This window comes from Scyliorhinus canicula, chromosome 2 (assembly GCF_902713615.1).
Source record: "Scyliorhinus canicula chromosome 2, sScyCan1.1, whole genome shotgun sequence".
In the NCBI taxonomy this organism is placed as follows: domain Eukaryota; kingdom Metazoa; phylum Chordata; class Chondrichthyes; order Carcharhiniformes; family Scyliorhinidae; genus Scyliorhinus; species Scyliorhinus canicula.
This window is the reverse complement of record NC_052147.1, coordinates 254,455,687-254,473,935: the sequence shown is the minus strand read 5'-3', so window position 1 is coordinate 254,473,935 and position 18,249 is coordinate 254,455,687. Positions and strand designations below refer to the sequence as shown.

At 45.0% G+C, this 18,249-nt stretch overlaps 1 long non-coding RNA gene across 2 annotated transcripts; it reads right to left on the bottom strand.

The window, feature by feature from the left end:
• Positions 1–1,783: 1,783 nt before the first annotated feature.
• On the bottom strand, positions 1,784–17,911 carry LOC119962099. 2 transcript variants are annotated; one of them, XR_005459809.1, is made up of 3 exons: positions 17,792–17,911; positions 16,266–16,432; positions 1,784–3,009 (listed from the first exon to the last, which is right to left on the bottom strand). It is a non-coding gene; the product is annotated as an uncharacterized LOC119962099 (long non-coding RNA). The 2 variants fall into 2 exon arrangements; XR_005459810.1 differs by having other exon boundaries at positions 16,266–16,446; positions 17,792–17,910.
• Between the last annotated feature and the right edge of the window lie 338 nt (positions 17,912–18,249).

Below are 18,249 nucleotides of genomic sequence, written 5' to 3'. Positions count from 1 at the left end.
AAGTTACTGTGAAAAGCCCCTCGTCGCCACACTTGGGCTCCTGTTCGGGTACACAGAGGGCGAATTCAGAATGTCCAATTCATCTAATAAGTACGTCTTTCGGGACTTGTGGGAGGAAACCGGAGCACCCGGAGGAAGCCCACGCGGACAGACTCGAGCCAGGCAGTGACGCAAGTGGGAATCCAACCCGGGAACCTGGCGCTGTGAAGCAACAGTGCTAACCACTGTGCTACCGTGCCATTTCAAGTCACTCCCCTCTTGACTCCCCAAAGCCTGTCCATCATCCACAAGGCTCAAGTCAGGAGTGCATGAGAATACATCTTGTTTGCCTGAATTAGTGCAGCTCCAGCAACATTCAAGGAGCTTGCCACCATCCAGGCCAAAGCAGCCTGCTGTTCGACCCCTCCATCCACCACCCTAAACATTCAGTCCCTCCACCACTGACACAAGTGGCAACAGACTGTAGTATATGATGCATTGCAGCAACTCTCCAAGCCTCCTTCGACAACACCTTTCAAATTCACGGCAACTACCACCCAAGATTGACAATGGCAACAGACGCAAGGGAACACCGCCACCTCCAAGTCTCCCTCCAAGCCATACACCATTGTGACTTGGAACTACACAACCGTTCCTTCACTGTCGCTGGACCAAAAACCTGGAACTCTCTTCCTGTTAGCATTATGGATGTACTTACTCCAGATAGACTATAGCAGTTCAAGAAATTGGCTCACCACTACTTTCTCACTGGCAATTAGGAAAAGGCTACTAATGCTGGCCTTGCCAATAATGCTCACATCCCATGAAAAAATGTAAAAGAAAACAATGCTGCTCTTAATCAAGCTCAACTAAATCTCTAAAAATAACTCTTTCGGGTCAGTTCGTTATTCCTCTGGAAGGTAACGCAACAATTTATCCCAATTTTTAAGAACAACCTCGTTTTCCAATTTAATTTGAGGTATGTCAAATTCACAGTCATCTGGATTTGGTTCGTCACTTTGAGTTAGAATCATGAAAACCTCCTCCTTTTTCTCTCCTTCCCTTTCAAAGAACCTTTTAAGCATATTCACATGACACACTCGGTGAGTCTTCCTTCTATCTGGTGTTTTTAGCACATAATTCACCTCACTTAATTTTCTTTCAATCTGATGAGGTGCACAAAACCTTGCTTTTAAAGGTTCACCTGCCACTGGTAACAACACTAAAACTTTATGTCCACTGGTAAAACAACAGACTTTGGATTTCTTGTCCGCTAGCCATTTCATCACATTTTGTGCAACTTTAAAATGTTGTCGAGCCAATTCACCTGCTCTATTTAATCATTCCCTAAAATTTGACACGTAATCCAATAATATAATTTCCGACTTCTCACTCACCAATTTTTCCTTAATCGATCTACGTGGTCCTCTTACCGCATGACCAAAGATTAGTTCAAAAGGACTAAATTTGGTTGACTCATTAGGAGCATCCCTAGTGCCCAAAATTGCCCTCAGTGTTAGGTGGGGTTACTGGGTTATGGGGAGAGGGTGGTGGTATGGGCTTAGGTAGGGTGCTCTTTCCAAGAGCCAGCGCAGACTCGATGGGCCAAATGGCTTCCTTTTGCACTGTAAGTTCCATGATTCTATGATAAATCTCAGGAGGAAATGATGTTCAATAGAGTACTCGATAAGTCATTGGTAGTATGGAAATCATACAGCTGATGAGGTGTCTTCAGAAAGACTGAGTTTAGTGCTACAAGATCAAAACTATAGACTTGATTAAATACATATTTCATATATTTATACATTCGCAAATATACTTAGTTTATCTTGAATAGTATTCGATAAATGTACAACAGTTTATTTAACTTACAAGTCTTAGGAACAGTACAAACAATGCCATATTTAATAATGCAAGATGTTTTTGTTCCCCCAATACCTTGAAAAGACGTTCAGATAGGGGGTAAACTCTAATAATTTCCAATGTAGCAACAATGTGATCAATTTGATAGAGATGTTCAAAATGATGTGGGGGCTGGACAGAGTAAAGAGGGGGGAAACAGCTATCACCCTTAAAGTGGGCAATTTGTGGTTTCACGACGAAGGCAATATTAATATGGCGCATCCAACCAAGGCTAAACTGTATCTCTTTAATTTGAAGTTCATTATGTCATGCCACTTAGGACTCCATGGAGGAGAAAAATACTTTTTACACATCTTTGAGTAAATATTTCTAAGTCTATTAAATGTGAAGGATGCGTCTAACTAACCCGGATGGAGCAAAGCTCCAAAATACCATTGTTTTCTAGTTTCAAGGTGGAATGGGGACAACATTTGTCGCACTGTGATGAGATCCCTTTCTTCGTAATAATCCTGCAGAATTTGGTTGGATAAAATGTGCAAAGAAATACATTTTATTGCATGAGATTTCTGCTTCATGTCCCAAATAAAATGACTATAAACAATTCATTGCCGAGCTACGTGAGAAATTGTACATTCCCGCTGAAGGGCTGCCGAAAAATGCTCGCAGTCTTGTATCTATGCACAGAGGGGGAATTCCAAAGCTACCACATATTCTCTTGGCTGAATCATGCTTATTATATCATTTCCTGCTATTTTACTTGCCCAGCTGGCATCCTCATTGTACCATCTTAACTTTCCATGCGTAAGTACGCTACCTGCTAAGTGCACCTGCACCCTTATTCCCCCTGTTCTGCATAATCAGCGTAGATTAGTTATTGCAGGCTGTGTTTCATTAATAGAGTGAAAAAGGACAAGAGTTAGCATGGCACGGGTAATCTGGACAATAGCAGGGGACAATCTTGAGAATTCAGCTTGAAGTTGCAAAGCTTTTGCTGATGCATATGAAGAGTTATATGTAAAGTGCAGATGGCCTGCTCAGGAAAGCCTCCGGCATCCTCTTCCACAGTGTTCATGGCTCTGCTCTGGACACTAATCTTCGAGTTTCATGCTTGCATGAGGGCCATGCTGTCAGGTGTACTTTTTCCCCCAACTTAAATGCTGTTTGGTGCTGCAGAAAGAGGATGAGAGTTAGTATATGGCTGTTGAATAGGACAGTGGAGACATGTAGTTTACATGCTGAAAGTTGGAGAAGAGGCAAGGATTGAACAAAGAACAAAGAACAATTCAGCACAGTCCAGGCCCTTCGGCCCTCCAAGCCTGTACCGGTCATGATACCACCTGTGGTAGTTGGTATTAGGGGTATTACGGTACCTAGGTGGAGATACCTGATGCTGTAAGATCATTGGTGTTGGAGGTACCTGATTCTGTAAGATCACTGGTGAAGCCTGCCTGCTGATTCCGGCCAGTAAGGCGGAGTATAAGAGTCTGTGTTTCCCAAGCTGCTGCATTCTGCACCTACGCTGCTGGGGGAAACATCTAGTTCAATAAAGCCTTCAATTGTCCTACAATCTCGCTTCGGGAGTTATTGATCGTGCATCACCACCCTTGGCCAAAACCCTCAGCACTTCCTAGTGCCGTATCCCTCTATCCCCATCCTATCCATGTATTGTCGAGATGCCTTTTGAACACCACTAATGTATCTGCTTCCACAACCTCCCCTGGCAGCGCCTTCCAGCCACTCACCACCCTCTGTGTAAAAAATGTGCTTCGCACATCTCTTCCAAACCTTGACCCATGGACCTTAAACCTATGCCCCCTGGTGACTGACCCCTCCACTCTGGGAAAGAGTGCCTGCCCATCCACTATATCCATGCGCCTCATAATCTTGTAGACCTCTATCAGGTCACCCCTCAACCTTTGTTGTTCTAATGAAAACAGTCCGAGTCTATTCAGCCTCTCCGCATAGCTGATACCCCCCAGACCAGGCTACATCCTGGTAAACCTCCTCTGCACCCTCTCCAAAGCCTCCACATCCTTCTGGTAGTGTGGTGACCAGAATTGTGCACAATTAGAATGTTTTTTTCCCCTTTGATCCATGTATGCAGGTAATACTGGCTAGGCAGGTCTTTGTTTCCCATCCCTAGTTGTCCTTGGGAAGATGATGGCCGACCTTCTTGAAAGCTATCTGATACAACTGAGTGCCTTGCTTATCCATTTTATTACAGATTGCAATTAAGACCCAACCACTTTGGCATATGGGCTTGACAGGTAAGGTGGAATGTTTCCTTTACTGAAGGGCATTAGTTTTGTAACAGTCTGACAGCTTCATGTTTCCTTTTACTAATCCCAAATTATTACTTGCAGATTTTTTTAAAAGACATTCTGAAAATGAATTGATAGGAGCATGGGGCAGGATTTGCGGCCTAATAAAGGGTTGAGAGCAGAAGCGGGAGAGCCTATAATCTTTTGCAGCTGGCCAGTGTGCTGGTTTACCTGCACCACCTCACACTTGAGCCATTTCCTAAAGGACAGATTGGGGGCAGAATAGCTACCCAACCATAAACAGCAGGAATCTTGTGAAGGTCATTAAGAGGTTAATTAAGCAGTGCTTAACTAGAGGTTAATTAAGCAGTGGCCAACTAGAATTTCCGAAGACCCACTTGCCATTAGAAATATGGCAGGTGTCTGTAGGAAAACCTCCAGTGGCACATCAAGGAATCAGTTCTCAAGGCACTCTTGAAGATCCAATATAGGGTGTGCTGCCTCTCCAGTCAGCCTTGAAGGCCCAAGATAGGGGAGTCAGCTCTCTGGGCAGTCTTGAAGGCTCTCCCTGCCTACTTGGCTGTAACTGGGCTACATGCCACCCTGTGGAAGACTTCTATCTCCACAATGGTGATGTAGCAGCCGCGGCTATATTTTATTTCAAATGTTTTAGAATATCTAAGCAAATGCCTCCTTCTTAAGGTGCCCCCTCTCTCTCTTACCTGCAATCACAGGCTGCTGTTTCTTTCGCTCTGGAGGGCTTCCTATTGGCCCATTAGCTTTGAGAGTATGTCTGCTGTCCTTAAATGAATGGTGAACGTGCCCTCTAGCCATTAGCTGTGCAATGCAGGTAAAATCAATGATGGATGGCTGCTCCTTACACGGTGCAGGATGGGACTCACATTTGACCCCAATGCTGCCTGTGTTCTTTAAATTATTTATCTAGTAACATGAGTTCTTGGGGCCTGCTTATCTCAATTGGCTAGATGGCTCGCCTATGATTCAGAATGCCACCAACAGTGGGGGATTTAATCCCCCTTCTTGCTAAGTAGACTTAGGGCACGCCTCCTTACCCTGCTCCAAAGTAAAGCTCACTGCGTAAGCCACAATTTGGCAATCTTCACGTAAACGAGGATGCTCCCTGGAGTAGAGGGAAAGGAACATAACCTCATCAGTACTGTAACCTGGTCATGAATAGAAAGCCAAGCGCATGGAATGTGAAGTTGGGAAGGAATCATAGGAGGGGTTACTGATTCTGAAAATGGTGGTGTATAAGAAGAGATTGCTGTGAGTGTGTGGTATGAGGACAGCAAAAACATTTGTTTGTAATGATAAAGAGATGTGTCAGAGTTTGTGCTTCACAAGGTCATAACAACATAAGAGGAGCAGGAGCAGACCAGAGCCCATCCAGCCTGCTCTACCATTCAATAAGATGATGCCTGATCCGATTATGGTTTTAACTCCACTTTCCTGCCTGCCCTACATAATCCTTTATTCCTTTGTAGATCTTTGTCTCAGCCAGGAGACAGGAAGAAATATAATAGGCGGGATTCTCCATTGGCTGACGCTGAAATCGCAAAGCACAATTGGGTGGAGAATCGGTTCCGACGCCAAAATCGCGGCAGGAGCCGATTTGACGCAAAATCGTGATTCTCAAACGCGGCGCTAATGCGTTCTGGAACGCACGTACAGTGTACACCGTTTGCATAACATTGGTGGGCCTGACCCAGTATTCTCCAGGGCCTCCGTGATTTTCCTCCTCCGATGGGCCACATTCCCGACGCTGCGGTTCATGTCTGCTTTTAAAAATAATGAGACCGGTGTGGTGCCTGCTGAGGAAGAGAGGGGGGTATGGAAAGTGTCCAACATCGCCATAGTTTGCTGGCAGTCATGCTGCTGGCAGAAGGGCTTCTGCCAGGGCTGGGGGTATAGCGGGGGGTTGCCAGGAGCTGGGCTGTGGGGTTGGACTGGATGGCAGGGAGCACTATTACCGCAGCCAGCAAGGCAGCCATGCACGCCACTGACTGCCCACTGTGAGCTTAGGGCCACAGGTCATATGGGTGTCCACCCAGAGTACCCCCCTAGGTGCCCTCTGGCCCCAGCCGACCTATCAGCAGGATGTGTGTGCTCCAGCGCAACCAGTGCCATCTTGTTGGCTGGGATGAGTTGGGGGGAGTGCAATGTTTATATGCGGCTGCAGCTTGTCAGCCTCCCGAGTGTCAATCATGGACCCAGCGAATCCTGCACCGTTTCTCAATGGAATCAATTCCACGTGGCGCCGGTGCTAGCCCTTCCTTGGACGTTGAATCGGTCCAGGTGCAGTTTTAACTTTTGCTGTCGTGGAAGTCCATGAATCCTGCCCCAGCATCAACACCCGAAGGGTTTCTGGGCTGCGTTTAATTCAGCCTTAACTATATTGACTGACCAAGCCTCCTCTGTGAAAGAGAATTCCAAAATTAGCAGCCTCCTGAGAGAAGAAATTCCCCCTCATTTTCATCTTAAAAGGGAGACTCTTTATTTTTAAGCTGTGCCCCCTAGTTCTAGATTCCCTCAGAAGGGAACAAAATCCCATTTTAAACTTTTATGACTGTTTGGAATGGCAGAATAGGGAGAAAGAAAGATCATTTCGGAAAGGATTTAGTGTAATTTATTTTCAAAAAGAGTTGGATGTTATAAGCGCCCTTGGAGATGGGGGTTCTGGGCTCAACTGAAGCTTTCCCCATTAGCAACATCACCACTCTGTGCAGGAGGGGCACAGCCATATCTACAGGTTGCACTGATCACCGAAGTCCAATCCGATGGAGCTCCAGGACAGGGCATGCTAATTGGCTGCCTCAAGGGAGTTCTACTCGACAAGGGCACCAGTGGAAGTGCACGCCGTCTGTTAGGTCTTTGGTCAGTCTACCTGCTGTTTTCAGAGTCCACAATTAGCCCTTCAGGTAAAGAGGATGCAGCACTGCAATTGTATCGGCTGAAAGATGCAGGTGTAGAGAGTACATCAAAACTGCATTGTCTCCTCCATCTCGATACGCATGGGTGCGGATAGGTCACAGATAGAGACACTTGACGCCCGCTTTCCCCCCCCCGCCCTCCCATTCCCCGCCGGGTCCCGCTCAGCAAACCACAAAGCCCGCTTTTAGCCCAATTTGTTGGAGGAAGAAGATGGAAACTGCTGAAACGGAGAAAAATAAATTTGAATTTCCAAACAAATTGTAGGCAAATTAGGCTTCAGTTATGGGAAGAAATTGAAAGGAAGGAACTGTGTCATCATTTCAAAGTTATTTACAAAGATTTGACTTGTTTCTTAAAGTGGAAGTTTTTTGTAAGTATGTATTATTACATTATAAGGCTGTAAAATGCTGATGGTTGGCAGGTGTATGTAATATTAACAAAGTACTGAAGAGAATATGAAAGGAAATGTCTTGAGAGTGAGAAATGGTAAAAAAACTTAAGCCAGTTCCCATACAGACTGCAGGAGAATGTAGAACGGTGATCCGCATTCTTCTCAAAGCTTGCTGTTGCAGTTTAGGTAGAATAATTTCCGATCCACCAATGCCTCAAACAGAGTTTGCAACTTGCAATTATTTCCACATCCGGGAGAGAATTAAAATCAAGACTGAGAGACAACGTGCTTCTGACCTGTACTTTCATAAAAGTTCTGATGAGACCAGCTCAGAGTGTGCACCACCAGATGTGAACGCGAGGTCAGCGCAATCTCAGCCACAGTCCCCTCCCCCATCCCTGGTGACCAGGACTTGGGGCCTAAGTCTGCCTCTCTCTTACTCTGCTTCTTAAATCGAAAAGGCAAAAATGGCATCATTAGTTAGCTCTGTTGCTTGGAACTTTTTAATGGCCTTTTTTAATTAATTACTCAGCTTTTTTTTAATTATCAATTTATTGCTTTGACAATTGTTTGTTTTTTGGCTCAGCAAGTTGATTGTGTTTTCTTCCTACCTTAACCATATTTTTGAAATTCATGCTAAATGTTGTGCTGCAACAGATTGCAGGCAGTACCTGCTGGGTTTCTTGCTCATGGGGAATGAGAGACTCACAAGAAGTCTTTTTGAGAGCTGACAAGAGGGGTTATTTTTGTTCTAATAGTAATGGGAAGTGCTGGAAATGTTCAGCATGTCTGGCAGCATCTATGCAGGGAGAAACAAAAGTCAGTGACCTCACATCAGAACTAGCGCAGATGTGAACCTGAAACATTTCTCTGCTCACTGGCCAACTGAGTCTTCCCAGCATTTACTCATTTTATTTCAGAATCTGCAGGATTTTGCTCTCCCATTATATACTCCATGCTGGGCACTTGTAAGTGTGGTTAGTTTTACTTTAAAATGAGAAAATATTTATCACTTAATACAAAGTGTAATTTCTCTGTTCAAGCCCATGGGCTGGAATCCCCAATCCCGAAGCCACTTCCGATGCTCTGCCCCCTGAAAAGCGGCATGGGTCATGTGTGGTCTGACCCGTCGGGAAGTCAGCGTGGCGGCGGTGGACTCAGTCCAGCACCGCCACAGTCGGGGGAGAGCCGATTCGCGGGCAGGGGGGATATATTCGGGGCTGGGGGCACCATGGTGGGGGGGGGGGGGTCCGGGGCACGTGAGCTGGCCGAAGGGAGCACTATTTTTGCGGGCCGGGTCCGCGAGCAGTATCCGCCATGAAGCATGGCACGGCCTCCGCAGGCCACTGAGGTGCGCATGCGCGACCACGGGACCGGCAATTCTCCAGGCCGTTTCGGTGGCCATTTTGCGCCAATTTTTCTGGCATAAAACGCCACCGATTACACGCCGGCGTGGGGACTTAGTCTCCAGAACAGAGAATCCAGCCCCATGTGTATGAATAGAAATAGCACATTACGCAGGTGAATTGGTTAGTGCTAATTTACTGGAAGGCTTTTTCATTTTTGAACTTAGAACTAAAACCCAGGAGTCAAGCACCAATAGAATTGTCAGTGTTAGTTCAAAATGTTCTCATTGTGATTGTTTTTTGTGGTGCTGCCTGAGGTTCAGCCTGTTTGATGTTGCTGTCTGAATATTGCATAGGGCCAGGTTCAAAGAAGCAGAGCTGGTTGCATAGTATGAACAGCCAAATTGTGTATAATTGTCTGACAAAGTCGTGGTAAAGTGTATCATAAATAGAGGCATAGGATGTAAAAGTGAAGAATTTGTTCTGAACCTTCTAAAGCAGCGTGACCATGCTTTACAATTCAAGGTACAGGATGGATGTGACAGCTTCGTAGAGGGTTCAGAAGAGATTTACTGGAATGGTTCCAATAATGAGGGATTACAGAGAAGCTGGGGTTCTTCTCTTTGAGGGTTGTTCGGTGTCTTGGAAAGACGCCGAAAGGGATTTGATAGAGGCGTATAAAATTATGAAGAGTTCAGAGAGAATAAATGGAAATGGTTTCCAATGGCTGAAGGACATCGATAAGAAGATTTCACTTAGTTTACACTGATTAGCAAAAGAACCAGAGGAGACGCATGAAAAAATCTTTTACGCAAAGAGTGGTTAGGATTTGGAATGTACTCCCTCCCTAATATTGTGGTAGATACAGATTTAGATTTAAAAGTAAATTGATAAATACTTGGAGAAAAAAAATATAAGGAAAGAACAGGCGGCGGAGATTGGATTGACTGGACTTAATTTTGGCACAGATTTGAGGGACTGAATAGCTTCATTCTGTGCACACTATTCTATTCCGTAGGACTCAAAGCACATTGCCAAGCTTGTCAACAGAAGCTGTCGAGGCTAAGAAAGTTTTTCGAGGAGGTCACAAAGATGATTGATGCAGATAGGGCAGTGGATGTTGTCGATATGGACTTCAGTAAGGCCTTTGACAATGTCCCTCATGGCAGACTGGTACAAAAGGTGAAGTCCTACGGGATCAGAGGTGAGCTGGCAAGATGGATACAGAACTGGCTAGGTCATAGAAGGCAGAGAGTAGCAATGGAAGGGTGCTTTTCTGATTGGAGGGATGTGACTTGTGGTGTTCCGCAGGGATCAGTGCTGGGACTTTTGCTGTTCGGAGGAAAATGTAACTGGTCTGATTAGGAAGTTTGTGGACAACACAAATGTTGGTGGAATTGTGAAGAGCGATGAGGACTGTCAGAGGATACAGCAGGATTTAGATCGTATGGAGACTTGGGCAGAGAGATGGCAGATGGAGTTTAATCCGGACAAATGTGAGATAATGCATTTTGGAAGGTCTAATACAGGTGGCGATTATATAATGAATGGTAGAACCCTCAAGAGTATTGACAGTCAGGGAGATCTAGGTGTACAGGTCCACAAGTCACTGAAAGGGGCAACACAGGTGGAAAAGGTAGTCAAGAAGGCGTACAGCATGCTTGCCTTCATTGGCCAGGGCATTGAGTATAAAAATTGGCAAGTCATGTTGCACCTGTATAGAACCTTAGTGAGGCCACACTTGGAGTATAGTGTTCAATTCTGATCGCCACACTGCCAGAAAGATGTGGAGGCTTTAGAGAGGGTGCAGAAAAGATTTACCAGGATGTTGCCTGGTATGGAGGGCATTAGCTATGAGGAGAGGTTGAATAAACTTGGTTTGTTCTCACTGTAACGACGGAGGTTGAGGGGTGACCTGATAGAGGTCTACAAAATTATGAGGGGCATAGACAGGGTGGATAGTCAGAGACTTTTTCCCACGGGAGAGGGGTCCATTACTAGGGGGCATAGGTTTAAGGTGCAAGGGGCAAAGTTTAGAGGAGATGTACGAGGCACGTTTTTCACACAAAGGGTAGTGGGTGCCTGGAACTCGCTGCCGGAGGAGGTGGTGGAAGCAGGGACTGTGGTGATCACAAGTTAACCAGATGCAACACAACTGAGCGACCACTAGAGGGAGCACGGGAGAGCCATATAAATACATCAGGACAGGAAGTGAGGACACTCTTCACAGCAGGGGCTGGGAAGCAGGACACACAGCAAGCAAAGCTGGTAGTTAGCACTGGAAGGTAGTTCTAGGTCGAGCTCTGGAAACTGAACGAACCCACAATAAAGCATCTTCTCCACACTTGAGACTGCGAGCTTTATTAAGACACGAGGAACAACACATGGTACCTAGGAGTGATTTCAGACGCTTACGACAGGACAACTCAGCTGCAGATACAGAAAGCACAAAATGGCATGGAAATCTCCTACTGGACATTTGACTGGGGAAGACATCGCTAATTCGAGGATGTGGCATGGATACCCACCTCAGCTGGACACGACTGGTAATGTAATAAATGTCTGGAAAAGGTTCAAACAAATGTTCGATTTTTATCTCATAGCTAATGATGTAGCAGACGCCTCAGACAAAATTAAAATAGCAATTCTCATCGAAGGGCCTGTCAATAAGAAAGTGTATAATGGACTTAAACACTCAAAAGGTGAAGACAGGAACAGCTTACAAACGTTACTAAACAAATTTGAAGAGTACTGTGAGAAATTTGAACAGCAAGGCATGCTCACAGTCCAACCTGCACAGAGACTGAGTGATGCAAGACTTAAAAAATCACAAAAAGATCAGGAAATCGCGAATGCACAGTACAGATCAAAAAGAAGAAATAACATGAATTTTTCACAAAGCCAAAACGCTGAAATCCAGTCCAGATCGGAAAGAAAAGGTAACTTACAACTTTTAGAAAGAAAAAACGCTGAAATCCGCGATAAAATGGCGTCGGAGCACATTTTGCAGTCTCTGGTAAGCAAAGAACTACAAATCGCGTCTGCGCATGCGCCGGAACCGGAAGTTGCGCATGCGCCGGAACCGGAAGTTGCGCATGCGCCGGAACCGGAAGTCGCGCATGCGCAGTTTACAAAAGATCGCGGCGCCGATCGTTATGCGCATGCGCAAACCGCGCATGCGCAGTCAAAAAAAGTCTTCGTCGCGGACCGTCATGCGCATGCGCAAGCCGCGCATGCGCAATGGACACCGAACCGCACAAGGAAAGAAAGCCGATTTGCGCATGTGCAAGTCGTTCCTACGCGTGACGTCATGACGTCTGAGAATCCTGGCCACGCCCACTTAAAAGGGAAATGCCCGAAAATTGAAAACAAGACACTTAAAGTGGTAAAACCAAATTTTCTTGCCTCAGAACACAGAAAAACGCCTGAACTTAAACCAACAGTGAAAAACAACTTGCACAAAACCTTGGAAAAAGCTGCCTTCACCACACACAGTGAAGCGAACAAAAAGAATTCCGAAACAACAAAAGATGATTTGTTTTTCGACGATTACCTCTCAGACCTGACTGGGTCAGTCGGATATGCTTATCACAGCATCAGCGACACGGTCGCAAAGCACAACACGAACCAACTCGTGGTAGATGAATCCAACCAAGATGATTTGGTTTTCAAAGAATACTACTCAGACATGGCTGAGTCAGTCGGATATGCTTATCACAGCATCAGCGACACGGTCGCAAAGTTCAACACGAATCAACTCGTGGTAGAAGAATCCAACCAGGATGATTTGGTTTTCGGAGAATACTACTCAGACACAGCTGAGTCAGTCGGATATGCTTATCACAGCATCAGCGACACGGTCGCAAAGTTCAACACGAATCAACTCGTGGTAGAAGAAGCCAACGAAGATGAAATGGGTTTCAAAGAATACTACTCAGACATGGAGGAGTTATTTGGACATGCTGATCACAGCATCAGCGACACCGTTGCAAAGCTCAACACGACTCTACTCATGGTGGATGAATCCAACACCATGGTGCCATGGCAGCTCGTCGATACATTGGATGACAGCAATACCCAAGATGAAGACGACGCCACACAGAGAGCACAGGAAGACTCCACGGAGCGAGCGATGACAGGCTCCACAGTGCGAGTGATGAAAGACGCCAACAGGGATGCAAGCAAACACTCCCGGGCGGACACCAAGCATGAACAAGACCATGAAGGTAAACCCGCTGTACCTGAGCAACCGCAAGCAGACTATGAAAGTCTACCAAGCTCACAGGAACAAGAAGAAAGAGCAGACTATGAAAGTCCAACACGCTCACAGGAACAAGAAGAAAAAGCAGACTATGAAAGTCCAACACGCTCACAGGAACAAGAAGAAGACAATGCACCTCTGCCCACTGCATGCGAAGACAGTGACAAGGTGATCACACTCAACGTACAGGATCACAGTGAGACTGACAGTTCTCAGCTTGTCTGTACCGAAGCACAGAGCGAAAACAGTGACAAGGTGCTCGCACTCGACGTACAGGATCACAGGGAGACTGACAGTTCTCAGCTTGTCTGTACAGAAGCACAGAGTCGGGCCACCCAACAGTCCAGAGAGACGATGCCGACAGAAAACATGCAGATTTTGACTCCAGAAGAGGAGCACCTGGAGCCCAGAGAGACAACGCCAAAAGAAAACATGCAGATTTTGACTCCAGAAGAGGAGCACCTGGAGTCCACAGAGACAATGCCGAAAGAAACCATGCAGATTCTGACTCCAGAAGAGGAGCACCTGGAGTCCAGAGACATCAAACAAAAAGACACCATGCCGATTTTGACTCCAGAAGAGGAGCACCTGGAGTCCAGTGAGATAACATCAACAGAAATCATGAAGATTTTAACTCCAGAAGCGGAGCACCAAGAGTCTAGAGAAACCACGTCAGCTGAAATCATGCAGATTTGGACTCCAGAAGAGGAGCGCCGAGAGTCCACAGACACCGCGTCAAATGTAATCAAGAAGACTTTGACTCCGGAAGACGAGCACCAAGAAAGCAAAGATGCGGAATCCAATTCTCCACAACTGATTGATGTCACCTGCACCGATGCAACATCAGATCATTCGCACCACTCGCGAGACGGAATGCTCAATGACTCAAATTATCCACTCGGGACACTCATAGAGTATAACAAGAAAAACAAAAGTCAAAAGAAACACAGCAAGAACAAAAACAACATGAAGCGCGACAAGACCAACAACAATAGCAAGAAGCACAGCAGAAACGCGAACGACAACAGCAAGAAGAAAAGCAATATGAAGCGCGACACGACAAACAACAATAGCAAGAAGCACAGCAGAAACGAGAACGACAACAGCAAGAATAAAAGCAACATGACACGCAACAAGACAAACAACAACGTCAGGCACAAAGATAGCGACAACGACAGAGGCAGAAACAACAAGAATGGCAACAAACACAACAAAGTCAGGAGCAAAGATAGCGACAACAACAAAGACGGAAACGACAAAAACAGCGACAAGTACGGCAACGGAAACAACAAAAACAGGAACGACAGAAACAACAGCAATGAAACAACGACTTGTACACAATGGCACTACTTGGCACATGATGGACGATGCCACAGCACACTGCAAAACGATAACAAGACTACAAACATGTCATGGGATGACAACGAATCGCACAAACTCACGTCTGCTCCAGAACAAGCAAGCACACCAGCATCCAAGGCGGATGAGACAATAAATCAACACCACAAGCACAAAAAAAAAGTCCATGCCAGTCAACATCAGTGATGTGACCATGCAAACACCTCGGGATGACGCATTGGGTACTTAAGATAACAAGGAACACCAACAACATTCACAGCGGACTTGCAATATCAATATCACCACGTCATCAACAACAAAAAGAAAAAAAAAAAAGCTCTGAACAAATTCATCAAGTTTGGACTCATAAATGTGTTTATTAAGTTTGGACATATAAATACATTGGCTTTGTTAACTAAGGCAATAGCATCATCACTTGTATAGATACGCATATCATAAGTTACTGTTTTGTATAATTTTCCTTAATGATGTACAGAAACTATGTAATGAGAAAGAGGGGGATGTGGTGATAGTAGATTGACCAGATACAAAAACAACAGAGCAAACACGAGCGGGAGAGCTATAAATACACTGGGACAGGATATACAATTTTCTTTAACGATGTTAAGAAAATATGTTAAGAGAAAAAGGGGGATGTGGTGATCACAAGTTAACCAGATGCAACACAACTGAGCGACCACTAGAGGGAGCACGGGAGAGCCATATAAATACATCAGGACAGGAAGTGAGGACACTCTTCACAGCAGGGGCTGGGAAGCAGGACACACAGCAAGCAAAGCTGGTAGTTAGCACTGGAAGGTAGTTCTAGGTCGAGCTCTGGAAACTGAACGAACCCACAATAAAGCATCTTCTCCACACTTGAGACTGCGAGCTTTATTAAGACACGAGGAACAACACAGGGACAATAGTGACGTTTAAGGGCATCTTGACAAATATATGAATAAGATGGGAATAGAGGGATACAGACCCCGAAAGTGTAGAAGATTTTAGTTTAGACGGGCAGCATGGTCGGCGCAGGCTTGGAGGATCGAAGGGCCTGTTCCTGTGCTGTACTTTTCTTTGTTCTTTGTTCTTTGAAATAAGGGACCCATACACAGGTAAACTCCATGATTTCTCTCCCTGGCACTAGATATATGTGAGTAAATGCTACCATTGGTGAAAGTGTGTGGTGTATATATGGTGTATATATCCACAAAACCTTGCTCCATCTAAGGAAGCTATCATTTTCAGTAACTGTCCTGATGAGCTCATCCTCAATGTAGCAAAGACTAGAGATAGTCCAAAACCTCAAAGAAGATTCACTGTGTTGTCTTTTGAGGGCAAGTTGAGCAGATTTGACCAATAGTTATTGGAATGTGGAAGAATGAGAGGTGATCTTATTGAAACAAAAAAGATTCTGAGCGGCCTTTGCAGGGTAGATGATGAGGGGAACTTTCTTCTCATTGAGGAGTCTAGAACTAGGGGCCGTATTTTCAGAATAAGGGGTTGTCTATTTAAGATGGAAATGAGGAGACTGTCTTTTAACAGAAGCTTGTGAATCTTTCGAGTTCGCTACCTCATGAAGATTGAGTCATTGAATCGATTTAAAGCGGATGGTGATAGATTTGAACTGTAGAGGAGCCGAGGGTTATGGGCAACAGGCAGAAAGTAGAGTTGAGGCCAAGAATAAATCGGCCATAATCTTACTTAATGAAGGAGAAGGCTTGAAGGGTCATAAGGCCTACTCGTACTCCTATTTTTTATGTTCTAAGGTAAACACTGGAAGTACTTAAAACAATGAGGGTGGGCTACTTGTAATTGGTACACATGCTTAATACACTGTATTAGTGGAAGTTAATGGAGCATTTTCCTACCTTGGCTGAACTAGTGTAGTAATTAAATTTCTTCTAGTGCTGCTTCCATCTGTGCTGTATGGTGACGGTGTCATTAACATTTCTCATTTCTTGCTCCATTCTTCCAGGAAATTTCAATGGCCTCATCTCAGCAACGGGTTGCACTCACTCCCTCTAGGTATTTCCTTCTGCAACAAAAAGGCTGTCACAAAGAGACATTTAAATCCTGCAACAGCACCAGATTTCCCACGTGTCGAGAATGAGCACCCACTTTTAAGGGATTTTCAACTCAGGAAGCTGTGATAGGCTGAGTACTTGGAAAATGGATAGCTGTTCTGGATAGTGCAATTAAGAGCTAGTTAATCCGGGTAGCTCTTGGTGACTATATTTTACACAGCTGGCATTAAGATTCAGGAGATTGTGAGCATGTGTAGACTCCGAGCATATGACCTTGTTGACATATTGCAATTGTTTGTGTGATCAAAGAGGCATGGTGATTTTCCAAAGTGTAAAATAACATCACAAGTTGCAGTGTGCTTGGTAACTTCCACTTAATTTTCTTTTGCAAATTAATGATACAACCATAATGGTAACTTCTGTCGTAGTTTGTTGCAGTTGTGGCATTTTACATCTGGTATTCATCCTCAATTGCCTTTGGCAGAAATATGCAGCTGACCCATCCAATTGTATATAATTATTGCTTAATTGGATTGGGGTATCAAACTGTGCTGAAGTTTCAACAGTTTCCCATCCTAAAGGCTTTGAGCCCCCATAGATTTGTTTTTCTAAAACAAATGCCAAATGTAAACAAATTACTCATGCCTGAGTTTCTGTTACAATACATTTTGGTTGAATTAGCCTTTATAATAAAGGGGTGCACAGTAGCACAGTGGCTAGCACTGTTGCTTCACAGCGCCAGGGTCCCGGATTCGATTCCCGGCTCGGGTCACTGTCTGTGCGAAATCTGCACGTTCTCCCTGTGTCTGCCCGGGTTTCCTCCGGGTGCTCCGGTTTCCTCCCACAAATCCCGAAAAACATGCAGTCAGGTAATTTGGACATTCTGAATTCTCCCTCTGTGTACCTGAACAGGCGCCAACATGTGGCGACTAGGGGCTTTTCACAGTAACTTCATTTCAGTGTTAATGTAAGCCTACTTGTGACAATAAAGATTAGAACAAAATCTATAATATCGCATTGAAAAAAATAATGTAACCCACGTATCCAATTAAAAATAATTTTATAAACGCAGAGAAAACACCTGGTGCTTCGAATTGTTTGTGACTGGCGGCGAGCTGCATTCAGGAGATGAAAAAGTATTGGACGTTTTTGAGTAACCTTATTCTTGAAGGCCCATCCTTCTTAACCTTTCCCCTCACCTGAGGTGTGGTGGTCCTCAGGTTAAACCACCACCAGTCAGCTCTCCCCCTCAAAGGGGAAAGCAGCCTGTGGTCATCTGGGACGATGGCGATTTAACCTAATTCTGTAGTCTGTTGTCAGTACATCAAATTAGAAGGAGTACTCAATGGGTTAAAAGCAATAAGGCTCACCCGTTCCTGTTGGGTACTCTGGCAGAAGTGCTCCGATGTAGCCTTATGCAGCACAGGAAGCTGTGCACTGTTCACATTGCTGCTTCAGTGAAACTGTGCTGTCCCACAATTTCAAAAAGGGGAAAAGAGCCCAAAGGCAGTAGGATAATTAAGCAAACTCAGTGACAGCTGTGGCAGGTCTTGCGCAGGACTGGCTCCACTGAGCTGAATTAATAGCATCAACAGCCCAACAGCCCAGCATCTACATTAACATTTGATCATTAATTATTACCCTCTGACAGTGAGATCTGAAACCTGCCTAAAATTGCATGGTTACTAATCTACTGTACCTGCCCTGACAACCCCAAGTGTCCATCTCTTCCGAATGTTCCTTGCCACTTCCCTTTGCATATCACTTAAACCTGAACAAACTGCATCCCGGCAGCATCCAAGAAATTCCAACGGCACCAGATGTAGAC